We start from the raw sequence: 19,405 nt of genomic DNA, 5'->3' as shown, positions 1-19,405 counted from the left end.
CTTCGCAAACATCATCCGCCCTCATTCACAATCGTCCAGCTTACTTTGAAATTCTTGAAAATTTACTTCTCTATCTCACTTTGAAAATTCTTAAAAGTGTTTACTTCCCTGTCACTGTCTTCACTTATAAAAAACTTGGGGAAAACTTCAGATTAAAGCTTCGAAGAAAATGTAAAGAAAGGGAGAACATCTTTCACATAAGTATCTCTACACCAAGTGCCGTTATCTTATCTACAAGAAGATGTACATGTACATGTAAGCCATAAAACATCCCACCCCTGCTCATTCGACACCGTCATAACCATCAGATATATTATGTCTTAAGTTAAAATGTGTTTTGGACTGGTATAGGTCAAGCCAGACCAGGGTTTAGTCCATCATGAAGAGGTTTTGATCTTAAGTAGACACTAGAGATTACAAGGTTATGTCTGGCACGCGAGCCCTAGAGATAACTCCATGAAACTGAAGACGCAAATTTCTTCCTCCTATCCTACTCCGTCTGACGGTCACACTCAGTACTTCTCAGGAGTGGATTGATTACCATTCATCTAGAGAACAATTCATATTCGAAATATAAGCCCCATCTGGGTGATTATCTGACTTGGCTCTAACAAGATGAATTCCTTTTGATCGAAATCCGGATGAAAGGCGCACATCTCTACCTTCTTGTCCGACGATGGCACAAGAACTTTCAGCCCCCCTTTACAAAAGTTCACTTTGGAAATATAGTCTTCATTCGGGTTATTATCAAACCACTTTACACTCAAAAGGTAACTACATGTGTACTTAAATCCTACTTGAATCATTTATTACGTGCATCGAATAAGTAGAATGTTATACACCATTTTATTGGCGTATAACTGAGTACAAGCGATATTTCTTGATTTCTGTTCAGTGACAGTTGTTTGATTTAACCTTCCCCCCCCCCCCCGGGATATAACATAGCTGGCGAAGCCAATGGCCACAAGGATTCACATAATGAGGTACATGTGTCCATTGTCAAACCAAATTAAAAATTCAGTCCGAATCCAATATTTTTTTGGAGATGTATTCAACAATACATAGAATAAAATTCACTAACCTGTTTTCGTATGAGGCGTATGATTGTTCAAATTCGTATATGACTCACATTGATATAGGTCCTTGGGCCTCTTGCATTAAAATTGAATTTAAACAAAACTTTAAAATAGAATGCGAAAATAAATTAGAACTATTTTCTGATGAGTTGCATATCAAGTTACATTACTTAGTTAGTTTTTTTTTTTTTTTTGGGGGGGGGGGGGGGGCGTCACTTTGATGGCAACATTCTTTATCCATACAGGGGGGTTAAGAAGCTTACGGATCTCAAACAGATATGTGACTTCAGGGAGCATAGAATCATACAGATTTCAAAAAAGGATAAGAATAAGTGTCAGAGAGAGACTTTTCTTGAACCTTATCCATGTCTATTTGCGCCAATACCCAAACCTGCAGATCCTTCTGACTGCATCTTCCAACCACCCATCCATCATCGTGATCAAAACTTTCCAAAAGAAGACGGATTTCTGGTTAATGCAAGTGAGAAATCCCGGGCGATTCGATGAGGATTTTCCTTAGAATGAACCGAGTGTCCCTCATGGCTTAACTCTTTAAGAAATGGATCATATAGAGGATGAGGATGTTGCTACAACATCATATCAATGACGGATAGGATAGGAAGAAGACAAAATACAGGTGCATGATAGGAATTTATTTGGAGGAACAGACGGTATTCCATTTAGCATGGTCTTCAAAGCCGACCGAGATCGCGCTCTCTCGATCTCCACACCAGTCTAGCCAAATTCAAGTTCAGAGGCCGATATCACATATTTTCACGCGCCTACATTTTCTCTTCATGACTTTTAGAGCTTATTAACTGATCAAGCACGAACTCGGGCACACGAAAAGTATTTTCCTCACGTGCTTATTTTTTTCACTGATGCAAACCTATTTTCATGAATCTGCCCTAAAATTACCAAATGTTAATCGTTTTAATTTTAAAAAGATTATTTTTGATGACTTCGAAAGCTGTTTCGGAAATATTCGAACAGATGCAGTATGTTTTGAAACCACCTGTATGCCCATGTTGCCCATGGTAAGACATAAATATTCTGATAAAATGTGCCCTTCTCAATCTGTTCTAGATATTTATATCCTATAAACAAAAAGAACTATTTTCTGAGTTTTTTCGGACAGCATAATTGAATGTTTCACCCCTATTTCTGTTAATAAAAAGAATGCACACTTTAAGAAAAACCGCTCAAAGTGGGGTCAAAATAATTGTCGTTAGCTGTTCTTAAAACACTTGTGAAAGCCTATAAATTAAATGTGTAGGTTGCAATGAAATAGTAATGGGGACATCTGTAAAGTAAGCAATTCAAAATTAAACAAGGTCCATGCAGCAAGTATATTTGTTGCCTCCATTGTATTCTAGCTAAGTTGTTATATTCTATAATCTTTTCTTGATATATCTGCAAATACCTCCATTATCCCCAATTTTGTTTTCTTTTAATGTAAATCAGAGTTCGGAACACAGGTTTAATGAAAGAAGTAAAATATACTTACGTATTGTACATCTTCCTGTGTAAGCATTTAGTTGCCAGCCAGAGCAGCATGTTGATTTACATACGTTAGGCCTAAAGAGAAAGGGAAACAAAATGAAAAATAAATAAATACACATCGCTGATCGTCATATTACTTTAAAATGTGGCTTTAATCAAGAGAAGAGTCATGTTGTTAGTTACATGGCTTTGTAACTGGAAATATGCTGACAATGACATTCACATATCCTACCCTCAAAACGTTTACTCATAATCAGCTATCTCGAAAAAGGTCGTTAATCATGAGAGATTAATTACCTTCTTTACCGCTCCTCCATCTCGCCCCCCCCCCAATTCCTCCTCCTCTTTGTCTCCCATTTTCGTTACCTTTCTTACCCTGCCTCTATCTCTATCTCTCTCTCTTTCTCTCGCTCCCCATCCTTGGGTCCCCCCCCCCCCCATTTCCCCTTCATCCCCTTCTCTCGCCCACTCTCATTCACCCTTCAGTCTCATTATAGTGTTTCCCTCCTCTACCAAACTCTCACTCTTACTTTCACTCATAAAAAGAATTATTAAGTCAAAGGGACTTATAATGTAACAAATGTGTGTAATAATATATTGTAATAACTTCCTAAACTCTAATTCAACTCTGACTTATATTTCCCCTCCTATTCTTTATATTTTCTGTATTTCCATCGTCACATCCTCGCCCTTATTTCACGTCTTCGTCATCTCCTTATCATAAAGTTCGCTTGAACATCTTTTCTCCATTTCCTTCCCTTTCATGTGTTCCCCGATAACATTGAATTCTCGTGCTTGGAATACTGCGTGAGTGTTTAATCCGAAATCATTTTTTTTGTAAGTTGTTACATAAAAATTCCCCCAGAAAGTTTGGAAAATGAGTTCACATCAGTCTGCAATTAACTGCAGTCACTCATCGCCCTACGGAACCCACTTTTCTCTTCCGAAGAGAGCAATATCCGACACGCCATTTTCTAAACCCAAATCAACGGGGCTCAAATATAATCCATCGCCACAGCTCAGTGCCATTTCTAAGATCATGGCCAACAGAAGCAGAACAGCAGCCATGCTAATGTTCACGCTTTTCCTCCAAATCCACGGAGATAACGATTTATTTTGGGAAGAAGGGAGGGGAGATATCTTGGTGACAAGCTGCCCCCCTGGGGGGATACCCTTACCCCGGTTAAGTTCCGAAAATCGCAGAAAATGGGGCAAATGCAGCACTATGACATGGCAGTATCATATGGTTTCGTTTGTCCTTTTTTTCAGGTTTTGAATAATTTTGACGAATTGATTTGGAAAGTCATGGGTGACTGCGTCCTTGTTTAATGAAAGAAATTAACGAAAATGTCACGGCGGAAAAGAGATTCATCTGTTACTTCCTTTACATTTCCCCGTATATGTAAGGTTAGAGCTAGTTAGCTTTGTCAGAATTATATAAATGAAATAAAATGAAAATGTCTTCTAAAACTGTTTCTATGTACGACAGCAAGTAGTGTATAATATAAGACCTCAATTACGAGCCATGTCTTGATATTTATGATACTGTCTTCTTTTATAATAATTCAACTTCAAACTCACTTTAATTTTGTTAATTTCAATTTCAGTACCAAACACGTGCGAATAAATTTCTCTCATTTTATTATGGTACCATTATATAAAAACACTACAGATTTGTCCTGATATTATATTTATTATATAAAATAAATTTGTTGATACACTAAAAGAGCAAAATGTGTTTTAAAATACATGTAATTTCGCCCTACTGTTTTCCATTGTTTGAGAAACAAAAACTAGGAGATGCACATCATGGAATTGTTTACATAAACATTTTACGAGAAATAATTATTACACTAAAAAATTGTTCTCTAGGTTTGTGTCCACCTATAAACTCAATCTCGAGTCAAACATTCTCAGGTGCTAAAGGGATCTGTCGTGTGTGCAGTGATAATGAGGTACTGACAATCACGAACACATTATACTGTCAATCTCAATGCTAGGTGTTTATACAGTAGGCATCGCTGTGTTTGTTACCTTAACAAATTGCTCATTTGATGACATCATTCTCTATCAACATGGCATGTAGGAATAACAACGTCTGAACGTCTGAATGTCAAACGTAATCTGCTTAAAGAGTCAACTAAAACATTTTGTTTTTTAAACACTGATAAAGAACGAAAACATTAAATAGCCTCCCTAGGCAAATACATTCTTGATGCATTACTATGCACTTTAATGCATTGTTGAATAGCAACATTTTAACGCTGTATAATCGAATATTTACTGTCCTAAGTGAAATATGGCCAAGGCCTACATATTTAAATTGTTATTGATGTCATTTCCTCAATTAATGGAAGAGGCCTTGTCTTATACTGCATGCGCCTAACATGGAGAACAACCTCTGGCTACAAAAATGGTTTAGAAAATAATAATTGTTTTCAAAAAAATAAAATGAATGACATATCCGTTCAGTCAGTGTAATGCAAGTGACCCATATCTCATGAACTATCCATGCTCCCTCCAAAACATATTTACCAGAAAAGCTGGCGATCGCTGCATCATGTACAATGTTTGATCACACAACCTTTTGCGCTGGTGTTATAGAAAAGGCGCCAGATAATGTCCCAACCTCATCGAGTTAACTGTCGAGTTAACTGTCAAGTAAATCTCAACAATCGAGTGGATTCAAACATATTACTACGATGATCAAGAGGAACATGTTTGTTCCTTCATGTCAATGACCTCCCTGTGTGGGTGTGTAAAAGGTTTTATTGAATCAATATGCATGCTTTGACATGAATAGCCTCTTTCACTACAAACCACGTGTCTCTTAAATGTAATAAAATGCCATGTTCTAGTTCAGACCCCGTCTTGACATATTCCAACTTCCACATGCAGTCTCGATCTGGTTTGACATTTGTTAGTAGGCTACTGACATCTGGCAGGTAGGTTCACATTGGGAGTAGGATACAATTACACTATTTTCCCACCCGTGAAATGGTAATAAATTGAATTTAAAGTGAATCTATTTATACGTTCCAGTGACATAGACCACTGCTAAGTCTTGTTTCATAAAGAATTACGCGTAATGGGATGATATATGTCGCAATAGTCAGACTTTCGTGTTGTGTGAGAAGACTGTACAACAGCTTGATACCAGTAGTGCTTCGGAATGGATCTTTGGAGCATCAGATGCTATGAAAGCTATGACTGAAATTGTATCATATGAATTCCATTTCTCCTTGTTTGCTAGTCTAGCTTTGAGCTTTGACAAAAATATTTGTGAAGGTTTTCTGTACCTTTAGAAAACCTAGTAACAATGTCATCATTATAATGATCAAACAATTACTTAGACCCATTCAATCTACAATGGGGTAAAGCAGAAAATGTATGCATTCATTATCATCAAACATCAAACATCAAACCAAAGTGAACATCAATATCTACATAAAACAAGGGAAACGCTCTCGGCGGTCTCGCCTGCATAACGCAATTCAATATGATAAACCAGAACGTCAATGACGTAGCGCTCATTCGCATCTCGCAACAACAAATATCGTAAATTTTATGTGGTACACTTTTGAACTGGTCAAAAAATAAAAATTTGATGCCCTGGAATGGACATAATTTCATTTCATTTGCATAAAGTACCATAAATATCAATGGAGAAAAATCTCACAATTCTGGGTAGAAGTTGACGCCGCCGCCGCCGCCGCCGTCACTTGAAAAGCGGCGCCTATGTCTTGCTTTTTGCTACGCAGGCGAGACAAAAATGATTATATTACTTTATCTTTCGAACCTTTGCCTCCTCTCAATATATTAACTGTATCGCAATACAATCACTACCTGCATGATATGAAAACACTTATTTGCAATCAGCATGACGTACAAGCCTTCGACCAACTGACCAATATCTCGAATGTGTTATCCGTTCCTCTCATGATGTTCACCAAGTGGCCCTTAACATGAGGCATGATTGGCTCACTTTGACCATCACGTGACCAAGCAATGGCGTCAACGGACTGGTATCATAGTCGAGTAGAAACCACATTACAATCAGAAAAGGCGACGCGTTTCTAACCAGACACTCAAAGAGCATTACCATTATAGTTCCCTGGTGAAAACCATGATGGAAATGTTCCACTGTTCCTCTTAGGCCCGAATTCACAAAGGAGGTTTGTCAACAAACCTTGGTTTTCGTACGTCATATGACGCGTTTTACGCGTTTTTTTACGGTTTGTAAAGAACAAAAGGAGGTTTGGCGAAACAAAAGGAGGTTTGAGCTCAAACCTTGGTCTGAGCTCAAACCTTGCTTTGTGAATTCGGGCCTTTGAGTGTGAAGCAGATAGACGGTCTAAATCGTGCGTACTGAATGACGTTCGTGTTTTATCAACAAACTTTTATTATGATTCTGCCTTGCATTGTACTTTGTAGCCTATATAGGCCAAGGGGCTTCCTAAAAGTAAAAAGTATTTGATGCTTGTTTAGAATCAAAATATTCCAGGTTACTGGTCAAATTTCAAAATGTAATTAGACCGAAAGTGTGGAATGTAAAGTGTGGAATGCAAATTTCATGTTTGGTAAAAGCCTCTGACATAATACATATACTCTATAACAAATTTATTAAAGAATCATTTTTTGTACACATTTGAACATTATCAGTGACTCAGCATGTTCACATACACACGTATTTCTCACTCGCGATGCTGGTTGTATACAAACAACGACTTTGAAAATTAAAGGCATTAACATTTATTTTTAGCTTAACTATATAATTCCATTATTCCAGACTGATGAGGTTAATATATTTACTTTCATAATGTAATCACCCGATGAATTAATACGTGTGGTTCTCTTCCTCTCTTCCAGTGAATAAACTATTCCGCGTCGTCTTTTATTCTCGAAATTGTATAGACGTTGGGTCCTATCGTCTGTTCGGATCCAGTTTGTGATTTTTTTAAATACGTTCTAAACATAAGGGCAGGTGTGTTGATGTGTCTCCTGCATGGGTGTCTTCCTAGAGACTCAATTAGCATATAAGTTGTATACCTGTCTGGTTTCCTTTATGATATTATGCTTCCTATAGGATGTTTTTTTTAAGCTCATGTGGGTCCCATTTCCTGATAATTCTCATTCTCATCCGTCTATTTATGCACTTCAATGGTTCATAAAAACGGGGAAATACTCCAAACACACCCATGAAAATGCATGTCCCATAAAAGTGCTTTATTCCATCCACCTGTTGCAAAGTGCGTTTTAATAGTTGGAATTTCTCGATTCCGGTGAAATTCACAACAAATAAAACTAGATTTTGAGGGTTGTTGTGACTAAATTGTGATTAAGTGCATAATCTGTTTATGTTGTTATTTCTTTCTACCAATGAATATATAAACCAAGTAGATGTTGAATTATTTTTTCATCAGTACGAAGGAAATTGTGTGAATATAAATTTATTTTTGATCGACAGCCCATTGAGATATTTATTTTGGTACATGTATTTTAACCCCCTGTAAATTCCATCATGTCGCTTCATTTCAATAAGAATATTATGGCATTGGACACAAATTGTGGCTCTGAAATACAAGGCAGAAAATACATATAGGTTGAAAACACCAAAATAAGAAGAAGAAAAAATAATCTAAAATCGTTATAGTCTCTCTCTCTCTCTCTCTCTCTCTCTCTCCTTCTCTTCCTCTCACTGCTCTTCTCCATCATCATCACAATGCTCTTCTTCACTTTCTATTGGTAATAATCTTTATGTTTATGTATATGTTTTTACAACACCGGTGACATTGCCGTAAATTACCTGTATGCAATCTGTCATATTTTATTGTAAAGGAATGAGTCTATATTTCAGACTTAATATGCCATAATAAATATGTCATTTTAACATCAACACAGATCAATTCAAACGCAAGGTTGACTACATCACTATTTAGTTAACATTTTATTCTGATAGGTTGTCTGGCGCCCTAGATTCATTAAAAAAATGCCACAAGTAATAAATGTTGCACTGTCATATTGAACTTCAGACTGCTAATAATAATACAAAAATAAAAATCGGGACAAATTCACCGCTTTAGTCAGCATAAATATCAAAAATATAAAATCAACATTGCGTTCACCCCTCCCCTCCCCGAACATTAAAAAGTTTTGATTGAACGGAAGCTACAAATCAATAAATAATGACACTCTTTTATAGAATGTTACAGCAAGGTTTCAACCATGAATTTCGTTATATGATATATGTATTTATGTCCTGCATCAAAAATTTGTTGGCTTATGATTGGTTGAGAGATCGTCACATGACCAGAAATATTTGACCTATTTTTAGAAAGTACTATATGAGAGTACTATTTTGGTTTACTATTTGGGAGTTGGAAAAAAAAAAAAATTTAAATCTTAATTTAATGAAAACAAAATATTTTAAATCTTTTTAGATAAAAATTGACATTTTTTTTGTCCTAAATTTGTTTTCTCCCAAAAATGTTTTTATTTTTTTTATTTTTTATTTTTAAATTAATTTTTGCTGCAGGATATAAAACAAATATACCATGCCTTCTATTCGAGGTACTGGTTAAACTATGGGCATCGGTGACTCCAAAAGTACCATTTGCTTCGGGGCTGCGCCCCTCAGCAAATAGTACTATTGGAGTCACCTCTTGCGCATAGTTTTAAAGGTATTACAAAGTTTTGGTATGGGGTCATGAATTGGGTTCAAATTAACATAGTGGAAGCCTATGCGATCCTTCAATATTCAGTGATCGTTGTCGCGATTGAAATCGAGTCTAAAGTTACGAAATTATAAATAATAAACTCTTTATGTTGTATAGCTCCCTCTCAAGGTCAAGATATTAATTTAGCTATGAAACAATGTTTTTTGACTAAAATCGACCAATTAGCTATTCTCGTTTGGAAATTATATATCACAACTACATAATTTTATTCTGAGATTTTCATGGTCGCCGCTTGTACGGCCATAGGCGCTATTTGAAAATTATCAAAATTTACCGGGAGCACCGGTAAATTTTTATATTCAATATTTCTCGAAAACAGAAGTGTTTTAGGGGCTAATTTTTTTAGTGCATATAATACATCCACAGGGGCATCCAAATATAACAAAATTGTAAAGATTCATTATCCACCCAATTTTAAAAATTTCTCAAAACTTTGTATTACCTTTAACCAGAACCTCTCAAGTCAGTGTATATTTGTATAGTATGTTTACCTCTCAAGAGCAATTGCACAAGTTTTATAATGGCAGATTCAGTGATTCCGTCAATAATAATAATATTATGATGATATGGATTTAAATAGCGCTTAATACAAAATAATGTCCCTAGGCGCTTTACAGCTATAAACCCCGGTCATCGGTTTTAATGGAGCATAATCCGCATCATATCCACTCCCTGAGGATTATTACTACCTTATGGTCACCGTGGGGGGGCATATGACAATTACTAACACAAAGTTTTCGTCGTCCTACAAGGTCCCCATTTCTCTCCTGGGTACGAAGTGTCAAATGTAGAATTAATGCCTTACCAAAGGAATTTAACGAACCCATGACCTTTGCATTTCAAAGAAAGTGCTTAAACCACTAATTACGACACCTCTACCGGTGACAGTGTGATTTCATAGCATTTTACAGGAACACAGGTCTGAAAGAAATCTCTGACAAGCAAACATTTGAAGTTCTTACATTAAATACAGAGCATTTACCGTTAAAAACAAACAAAAAACATCGGTAATACCCACTCCCCCCCCCCCCCCACACACAAAGAAAAGAATAGATGCCCGTAAAAACGCCCCAAATGAAGAGCATTATAACTTTCAGTGTATAGATAGCTTCTCCAAGCCTAAATGCGGATGTATATCCTAAATCTGACAACACACTGAATATCAAGCCCTAGCTCATCATCACGACGGAGGTGACATTTTTACCATCACATGTCACGTGACACTCGACAATGATAATATACTGTCTTGATTTATGACTGCGGTCGCGCAGCGGTCATGTAACATTTAAATAGACGCGAGAAGACATTATGTCTGTCTTCATCCACATGATTCATATCACTTGATATCAATGTGATATGAAAGAAAGAGCGTTTTTATGAACAACTGTTTTCATTTCATGTAAAAGTGGCTTCGTGAAAAAATGCCCATGAAATATGTTTAGACAAATGTTATCTTGTTAAATTTGTTTCAATCATTGGCTAGGGTGCATTTAAGTCACTTAACCTTACTGCCTGTCACCCCACGGTAAACGCTTTAAAAATTTTTTTTACTAATTTGACAAAAGAATGAATTCCACATATTTAGAATATTGACCTAGGTTCAGTAAAGGACTTAGAGTTCTATCAATTTAAGTCCGTCAATTTATTGCATCCTAATCTCATAATGTGTGGGTTGGTTCGATATGTTTATGAATGGACACCAACTTACAAACAGTCAAAATACATTACAGACTGAATGTCAAAAGATAGAAGGTGTAACCTTAATACCAAGAATACTAATAAACTGTACGGTCATTGAACACGGTGAATACGTGACTTTGTTAAAAAGTACTTGACAAAAAGAAAATTCTTTCTGATTGTTACACAAAGAGAGAATGTTATTAAAATATTTGTTTTGATAGCTGGAATGATGTTAAAAGTCACATTCATTATTGATTGAATGTGCCTTTTTAAATGCCGAACGACATAGTTTGAATATAATGAAGTTCATAGAATGATTTGAACATTATTTATCATTATTGCATATGTCATCGTGGACATCTTGAAAACCAGGAGGCACAGTCAATGATAGATTTCTGACTTTGCCCTTCTTGGATTTCGTGTCAAATGTTACGAAAGGCCATACAGCGTGACGATGTAATAACAACAAGGGATTGTGCTCGTTAGCAGAGTTATTCCAACAGATTTGTCGGTGTACGGGACTGATGAGATGTTGCTGAATGAAGTAACAAACCAACATTTTATGTTCTTGCTTTCACATGTAAATTTGTGTTCTTGCTTTATTCAATATCATAATTTGAACTGCCATGCAAATGGGATACAAGTTTGTACTGACGATGAAAATAATGTACCATGCCCGATAACACGACTTCTATATAAATAAGGGGAGTTTGAGAAGTCATAATTATGATTGAAGTGGTAAGCTTGAATGTAAATTCTTTTTCTCGACCCATTGAATATACTGACATAATAATATAAGACGTCTTTTTATAGCTACGGCTTAATATAGGCAAATCCATTTTTAAGATGTTAAATAATACGTACTACTAAAAACTTGAAACAAATTGATCTTCACATCTTTAAAGTAAAATGACGAATTCCTTTGTTATGTCTTCTTTCAGAAACGAGATTCTTATTTTCTAGGAATAATCACAGGATATGTTTTCTCTTCTAACCATGCAGTTCATAATGAATTTTGAACTAACTTTGCCTCACGTGTCAATAGAAATGTTGACTAGGACAGTCTGAGTTCTATAAAGAACAAATCTAATCAGTTCTCGTGTCATTCAGACAATATTATGAATGATTCATAAGAATGCCTCGCATGGGATTGATTTAAGGGGGAGCCGTTAGTGGCTACCGCTCCTCCTCTTGCCTCCATGCCGGAAGATACCAAGTCACATTATCAAGGACTTCTTAGTACACGAGAGGCGCTCGTCTGACTCCCACATCATTTTCTAATCATTTCTCATTAATCACTGTCATTAGTAATTCATTACAGCCTGGAATTATAATCCAAACATTAATATGACTAGTGATGTAGAAGTCAACACTATGAAGGACTAAACATATTTCGGAGCTGTAACAGCATAGTTATGCTCGTCATACTGACAACATCAAATAAGGGGGGGGGGGTCGATTAAATAACAGTATTCTTCGCCCGAAGTGGGCGCACTCACATTCGACTTGAAAACCTTTGAAAATTTGATATTTGATATAAAAGCAAATTACGTCTTCGTTAATAATTTGCGCAATATCAACCATTCCAGTTAATTTTAATTATTATGCTACCCGTTGAAATTTAAAAATAAAATCGACATAACTGTTGTACAATTTGAGCGACAGCGGTGGGATTTGGGGTATGTTATCTATCCTTCCTTACAAGTCATGTTAGCCAAGACCTTTTACCATGCGCAAAGAATTTACCAGGTTATTACAAATGTCACGCCCTCCAAACATGTATATGTACACGCCATGATCAGTTACTGTATGTTGGAAATGTTCCCATGGTAGCCTTGACTCAAATAATGCATCCATATATCCATCAGGCGTAGCGATTAAAACATATGAGCGGTGTTTGGGTAATTGATAACAAGTGAGCTTTGCTGATGACATGTATATGATAATAAAGCATGGGTGGCAGGATGTCACTGTTGTCTCACTAGAGGCATTTACGTTCATGAGCTAGAGAGTGGAGGCATGCCGCGCACCATCTGTGCCTTATTTAAAAGATGTGCACCTTAATTAAAGGGGTGCTTAACCACCTATCATAAAGAGGAAATCTTTAAATATATTCCGTTATAAAATGTTCTTGAATGGGTACTGACACGACAGCGACAAATGAGTCTACGCCGAAACTCTCCTGATTCCTGAGGTATGACACGAAGAGTACTGGCTTTTAAAACGGGCAATTGCAATGTAAACCTATCTTTATCAACCAAACTAACTTCGTTAAGGGGAAAACAACGTCATTTATACAGTACATAAGTCCTATTGATGCACCACTGTGTGATCCGGCACAAAAGTGAAATGCGAGGATGAGAGTGCAAATTTATTTTCGATGATTGCATTTAAAGATCTTCTCGATATCTTCGTCACGGTGCAATCAAACAAGGAACCACAATCATGATAGGATTCTTGACGGATACGATGAGTGAGTTCTGCTCTTTGGATCAACTTATGAATCTGTAATGGGTTATTCTTGCCCTTCCTTTCTAAGAGCAAACACCCTTAACACTTATTTGTTAAAATCACTTCGGTTCATGAACACATATTTAATTACAAATATTAACAATTGTAAAACTACCACATTTCAAGTTACCAATTGCGCCATCACCCCTTTCCCCTCCTGGAATGTTGCCGTCCCGGCCCTACTCCTTCTATGTCCTTACTGACTGGGATTAAAATTGGACTTGATGTTACCTTTCTGGTGGGCCTTTCATAGCTGGTGAACCCTGATCTCTAGCAATCACAAGATTTATCTTCACTAGTGATTGAAAGCTCCAAACTGTAGTAGGAAACCCAACCCGTGTAACTGATCAGACATCATGAGTGAAACGCTCATCTAATACCATACTACAGCTCAGAATAAAATGTCACTTTCCATTTCTTTTCTAAGTACCTAGTTCCTCGCCAGCCAACATATTTACAATCGCAAACTATTGTTATATCATCCTCCTTTGAAGATTGGGTGACATTGTTAGGGGGACAAAAAGTCACTAAATGGTCGCTATCAATCGGTTCGTGACTCGTGCTGGTATTTTGAAGAACAAAGTCGTTTTTAATAGAGCCATTTTGGGCAATGAGATATAGGCAATAAATTCTTGCTAGTGGTTTGGTTCTACCCAGCTGTCAAGTTCAAATTAATAGTATTAATATATAAGAGGTTGAGAAGACCAACCATATAAGACTTAAAAGGACATAGTCCTCGAAGCAAGGAATTCCGAGATTCGTTTAATGGAAAGGTTGCTATATACATTGGGAAGGCTTGGAGGCAGCACACAGTAAGTGGTCTAGAAAGATATGGAATGTTTATAACACAGCTTATAGTGATACCCAGATATTGCGTCTTGTCGAAATCAGTATTTTTATTCTTAGATCTCAAAGAGTCGTGTCGGTATTCCATGAATACTTTTGAAGCTAGCTTACTCTAATAGCCTACAATCATCAGCATATGTCTTTGGGTAATGCTTGGACCATGCCCTATCGATTTGTTGAGGACAATCACCGGGCTCTTGTGCCATTTATCGTCTTCCATTATCTCTTCGATGATTCTTGACATGGTCTTCAATAATTTCAAGCGTGTGTGTTAAGACGCTTGAAAAAAAGAAATTGGTGCTTGATGTCATCCTATGTCCCCTCTCAGCCCCCCTCCCCACTTTTTTTTTTTTTTGAGGGGGGGGGGGGGGGTAGGCGTAGAAATGTCATACAAGTTCTCTCGCATGATACCACTACAGCACACATGTAGAATGACACACCCCCGTAACGTAAATCATAGGCACTACAAATATTTCCCATTTATTGTTTGAGTTAGTCTGAAAACAGGAACATGGTCACTGATTTTACATTTCCACAATGGGATTGGGTTTCCCTCAAACTTTTGAAATGGCTCTTCACCGTTAAAAGGGATTGAGCACCTCTCTGTCTTTTAAGATATTGCTTATCACCTGATTATTATGACAGGAATGACTCACAATGGAAAAATATTTACAATTGCCTTTTCATATCAACCATTTTCTTCTCGGGAAGGGTATGTGGTCTCTGAAAGATGGTTTAGAGATTAGTGCTCTGATCTGAAGTGGACTATTAAAGGTCATAAAGACTGAATTGTGATCATACTGGGCTGTCTAACATTATCTGTGGTCTGACAATAATTGTTTGTCGAAGCATTTCCTTTAAGAGGTACCTTTACGATTTATAATACATTTTGCTCGGCTTTTACGCATTGACATGGTACACATAACTCTGTCAAAGACTAGGTTTGTATAGTAAGTGTCGTGTCTACACAGGGGCTCGCGAGCCCCCCAGTATCTTAATAAGATCCCATTGTTTGGATCTAATATTTAGACTTTGCCTTAAGGTAGCTGACAATCAAAATTTTGACAGTTCATGGCGTGAGAAAAAAAATACAACATCGTGTCTTGATACATCATGTAGACACTACACGGAGGACGAGTGTCGATTCAAGAACGAAACCAGCGAGATTTCACTTTTTCAAAGTTTTGTAGCTCGTGTGGTATTGACCCATTGTACGATACACAGCCCAGGTTTGAAAATCAAAATTGTTCGTCATTCTATAGCACAATATTGATAAACTCCTTGAAGATGTTCTCTTCATTGATAGAAAAAACATACTTCATGCATCCGACCAATGTCTTTGCACGTATTTTTTTTCTTAATATCTTTTATCACGGCATTAATCACAAGCTTTCCCTTTTTAAAAAACTTAACCCTATATGCTTCTGTTCAAATTGCTTGGACATTCCTTCTATTAGAACTTTTTCCTTCTTGCATCATGACCACCTCTTTCTTTGCAATACTCCTCTTTTGCCACAAATATCTGGCATTGTGTTTTTTACTTTAGGTACATGTATGTCCAAACATTATTAATTGACTATCTACCTCTTCCCTGAAGACTATAAGCGAAATGTTTTAAGGGCAAAGTTGAAGAAACAGCGACTCCTTTTATTAATTTTCTGTTGATGGCGGTTCAGTCATGAAGTTTATCGACTTATCTCTGTGTCAGACATTTTTATCATATGATTTGATGTCTAGGTCAAGTACAGTCAGAATTATATGGTATAACATGACTTCATATTTTCTTGTTAAACTTACATTTCTATTAATATCGCATTGATGTTTATCACAAATTGTTTCCAAATATGATAACAACAACACCATCACTATCATCTTACACTCAAACTATTGTACTTTTTACGGTTAATAGGCCCACTCTACTTCATCAATAATCCGCCGGACCTTTAAGGTTTGCTTTGATGTTGATACCGTCCTCGGTCTAGTAGCTAAGACATTGAAGACACCGCCGTCAATTCCACTCATAAATGACAAGTTCATCCTCGCTATCAAGGACAGTCTGACGACTGGGGCACGTGACTGTTCCACTGCCAGATCCCCCACCAATTAGCACCAGTTCATCATGGTGAGAGGGGGTATGCACACATGAAATGCACCCATGGTACGCCAGAACTGTACGTCTCGACGGCGCGGACTACAAGACATTGGTTGTGGGGACGGATCCAGTGGCGTCTTTTCTATCGCGCATCATATGCATCTACCGTAAGCCATTAGATAGGCGTTTAGCAGCTTGTATTGCTGTATAGAGTAATGGGAGACCTTTGGAGAGAAATATCACGGCCATGACATCGGCATGAATCCTAACGTGGGTCGAGTCCATTACACTGATTTGAGAGGAGGGGACATGGTAATAATAGCCTAGTATAATATCCATAATCATAAAATGATATCTTTAATAATAATACAGGTCGATGAGTATGGCCATTATTGGATACATATCGGGAGAGAAAGAGTGAGAGTGAGAGTGTGAGAGAGACAGAGAGAGAGAGAGAGAGAGAGAAAGAAATATGTGTGTGGTAATGAAACAAGAAATATGGTGTTTTTTTTAAACTTGGTTGGGGCGAACAAATTGTTCAACAAGACTGCAATGAAGACTTTGAAGAAAAAGCATTGGGTTTAGAAGTTTTTGACCAAGTTCGGTTCGTTCGTAATGAGGAATATTCTCATTATTTCCTGACCAACATTACAAATTCGCGCACCTAATTTAAAAAAAAACGTACCTCCATTTTGGTAGTATCTATATTGCAAAATTTTCCCTATCGATATTCATGAAATATGTTTGTTGAAATTTACTCTTCTCTTAAAACAAATTTCACTGTCAAGATCAATATATTGAAATAGCTATGAATATAAGTCTGTTGTAATGTTTCGATGGAAAATATGTCAACGATTATTCTGCCCCCTAGTTGTACTCTCGGTTAGATGGTCAAAATAGGAAATACAAGTAATCAAAATGAAATAAAGTAAAATTAAGAAGAAAAAAAAGGGAAAATACCATTCCCTTGTGGAGGAGCCAGCATTCCAGGAGTAGATGCTCGTTTCTGATATATTACACGTTGAGATCATATCGGAATGAGATTAATGACAAGTTTAGCTTTACTCGAACCACTGCGCAGACTTTCCCTTAACAATCTTTTCTGAAAATGTGAGAAGAAAAAACTGTCAAACTATCGACATAATATAAACACTATTGTATACCTCCTTTACGTGATAACAAACTAGAAACACCGCAGGGGGGATTTATTCTTTTGTTGTCCTTGTTGATTTCAACAGCCAAGAGTCTAGCAAAATACATATGAAAAGCACGAATGAAAATAGTTGAATTCTGATCCATGTTTAGACTTCTTGGCTTTTAACAAAAGAGAACAATTTCGAGACTTTTATTGCGAAGAATTGTGACTGTGATTGATCTCCGAGTGCTATCGCCTCGTCATGCGTGCAGACGGTAAGAACTGAATCAGCATTAACTTGCCAAATTTGATAATATTCATAAAATTCACATTCCCAAAGAAATATAGCTTAATTTTATAATCTAATGAAATACATACAAAATAATAATTATCAGACGCCATCATTTTGACAGTTGAGGTAAACAAGTGGGGATGATGTTATTTGTAATAACATTATTAATTTTAATGTTTTGCCTTCCAAGATCAAGTAACTTACTTTGATGTTGAGGACAGAGAATCGAGAGAATAATATTCATCTCTTGAGTTTGGTGCCAAACATTGCATGGAGCATTCCAGTCAGTGTCAAACATGTGACAGGAGTTCCTGAAGATTTATGTAATTATATAAATAACTCTGACCTTTATTCTTATTATTCTAACCTTGTTTCTCGGCAGCAAGATAAACCATTTTTAACAACTAGTTTACCTGCACGAAATTCAACCCTAATTGGAATTTCCTATATGCTTAATCAATCCCTCGCAGTACTCTCAAGGAAGCAATTTTCAAATAAAAACACACACAGGTAAAGAGGAATTAATATGACTTGTGGGTTAAGCGTCTGGATTTCCTTATATATAATCGCCTGTGGTTCTCCAATCCCAAAAGTCATCGAAAACTTCATAAACACCCTATAAACTGATGTCAATGCCGTTCTCTGTTTTTTCGAGCTGGATAACTATTTACTATAAAGAGTTTGAAATTGAAGAAATAAATAAATGTGAAATTTAAAAAAAGATAGCTAAATGAATAAAGACTGCAAACATACCACAAACACATTTGAAAAAAAAACATTAACCCATATTACCACATACTCAACTTATTTCTCTCCACGTGACCTTATCTGGTATTCTGATCTCAATCTTTTACTCTGGTTTTCAAAGCTCGAAGAAACCCACAATGATCTCATTTTAAGTTTAGTTATCTTCTTTTAATAGATTATGTCCTAATAGTATTAAATTTTCATCACATTTCGAGTGAGACAGTAAGGGATGTTTATCGGCAATTTTCCTTCAGTTTCAGCTAATCAGACATACTCCAGCTTCATCTTCAAAGTTTTTAAAGAGCTGTACAACTCCGTACATAACCATATGATTGAGTCACCTATATGCCCTGGAGCTAATTCAAAGCTTAGACTGTTACCTTCGTGTCAAACCGAGATGATTAGAAGGCAAAGACTTTGACAGGTAAGGAAGACCTTTTGTTTCCTGCAACGAGGCGTTTTTCTAATTATCTCGCAAGGTATGGACTAAAATATTGAATCGTGTTGTCCTCCATGTTCATTATTAAAACTTCCTTACCCGTATGAGAAGCATGACAGAACACATGCGATTAGGCGACGTCTGCACATTCCATTTTCCTGTTCATGTTGCCCTAATTTGTACTTATAATTTGGTGTGATGAAAGACATTCTAATCTATCGCGAGGTATTAAGGATAAGGAGTTTTAAGTATGTTTATGTCAATGATGACCGACGTCAACCTATGCAGGGGTAAGATGGTGATATACATTCTCAAAAATCTCGACGAGAAGAATTCCAGCCAAGGTT

General features: G+C 36.6%; 1 protein-coding gene across 2 annotated transcripts in view; it reads right to left on the bottom strand.

Annotated features, from left to right (window-relative positions):
• Positions 1–6,694, bottom strand: part of LOC579490 (fibrillin-1) — a 75,156-nt gene extending 68,462 nt beyond the window's left edge. For both annotated transcript variants that reach the window (XM_030999669.1, XM_030999670.1), the window contains exons 1-2: positions 6,488–6,694; positions 2,584–2,654 (exon numbers count right to left, since the gene is read on the bottom strand). The gene's annotated coding sequence lies outside the window, so the exon portion shown is untranslated. The remainder of the gene's footprint in view (positions 1–2,583; positions 2,655–6,487) is intronic.
• Between the last annotated feature and the right edge of the window lie 12,711 nt (positions 6,695–19,405).

This window comes from Strongylocentrotus purpuratus, unplaced genomic scaffold, assembly GCF_000002235.5.
Source record: "Strongylocentrotus purpuratus isolate Spur 01 unplaced genomic scaffold, Spur_5.0 spur5_scaffold_5, whole genome shotgun sequence".
NCBI classification, from domain to species: domain Eukaryota; kingdom Metazoa; phylum Echinodermata; class Echinoidea; order Camarodonta; family Strongylocentrotidae; genus Strongylocentrotus; species Strongylocentrotus purpuratus.
The sequence above is the reverse complement of the archived record's forward strand: the minus strand, read 5'-3'. Positions and strand labels throughout refer to the sequence as shown.